General features: G+C 42.6%; 1 non-coding gene across 1 annotated transcript; it reads right to left on the bottom strand.

Moving 5' to 3' along the window:
* Positions 1-1,029: 1,029 nt before the first annotated feature.
* On the bottom strand, positions 1,030-1,101 carry Trnaa-ggc (transfer RNA alanine (anticodon GGC)). Its single transcript has one exon. It is a non-coding gene; the product is annotated as a tRNA-Ala (tRNA).
* Positions 1,102-1,345: the final 244 nt, after the last annotated feature.

The raw sequence follows: 1,345 nt of genomic DNA, 5'->3' as shown, positions 1-1,345 counted from the left end.
AGATAAGATAAGATAAAAATAGTAGAAGGGTTTAACAAGTTTGCCAGCTTAAATTTAACTATGTCAAGTTCAGTTTAACAGAGTCAAAAGTTATTTGGGGTCTAACTCTATGTATTACGTGTAGTACGTCGGTCGTCAGGGGGATAACTAAACAGTATTTCCATCTTTTATGCTTTTTTTCAAAAGTTTATGAAATGATTAATGAATTAAACCGGATTTAAGTTACTCATCACTCAACCATGTAGGTACGCATTCAAAGGTAAAACGTTTGGGCATGGAGTAGAAATTTGGTAAGTCTCGAATAACGGTAACTTGAGATCACGAATGTGATCAACAGGCGTGATTTCTTTTTACGCCGCAAAAGACGTACGAGTATTGAGTAGGAAATAATGACAATAAGCTGTGTTTTTTATGACCTTCAATGAAAACGAGCCGACGTATCGCCTGGGGCCCGTTTCTCAAAAGCTTGTAACTTGTAATACAAGCGGATGTCACTTTTTGACAGCAGCTTTTGTCAGAAAGAAACTTCCACTTGTATTACAAGTTACAAGCTTTTGAGAAACGGGCCCTTGGTGGTAAGCAATCGCCCATGGACACCAGTAACACCGGAGGGTTTGCAATTGCCGGCCTTTAAGAGGGGGTTCCAACCGGCACTTATGGAGGTCCAAGGGGGAGGCCTATGTTCAGCAGTGGGTGTCTTATGGCTGAGATGATGATGATGATGATGAAGATGGGAGTACGCTATTTACAGGAAAGTTCGAAGGTCGTTTTCTTCTTTCAATTTAAGTTGTTTCAACCTTGGTGGGTCCGAAGCCAGCCCCTTAGTGTCCTGGTACGACACGGCCCCTACATGCGCCTTTACTTGGCTCATATAACTTTTACTTGGTCTTCCTTCTCCCTTCTATGATATTGAAGGTCGTATCGGTCCGGAAATACCATGGGAGACAGTTCTATCCATACTTTAGCTCTAATCTATAAATTGTTAATACAGATGTCAATCACAATGAAAAATTCAACGATGATCAACTCAGGCCAACGTGGGACTCGAACCCACATACTTGGATTGCCGGTCCAATGCGTTACCAATTCCACCAGCTGACCATCCGTCAATCAACGCGAATTTAGTAATTGCAACTGTGACAACGTCACTAGCGACATCTGCATTCTAAGGTTTACTACCTTTGACCACCTCTGAGCTCACTTTAGCTCTACATACGAGACAGGAAGAACTTCTGGAGAAATGTCCGTCCGTGTCCGGCCAAGTGCGAGTTAGACTCGCGTTTCAAGGTTTCCGTACACAAGTCCGACTCACGCTTGACTGCACATTTCTAATAGGTTTTCCTGT

The sequence above is a fragment of the Cydia splendana genome, chromosome 21 (genome assembly GCF_910591565.1).
Source record: "Cydia splendana chromosome 21, ilCydSple1.2, whole genome shotgun sequence".
NCBI classification, from domain to species: domain Eukaryota; kingdom Metazoa; phylum Arthropoda; class Insecta; order Lepidoptera; family Tortricidae; genus Cydia; species Cydia splendana.
This window is presented reverse-complemented; position numbering and strand designations above follow the sequence as displayed.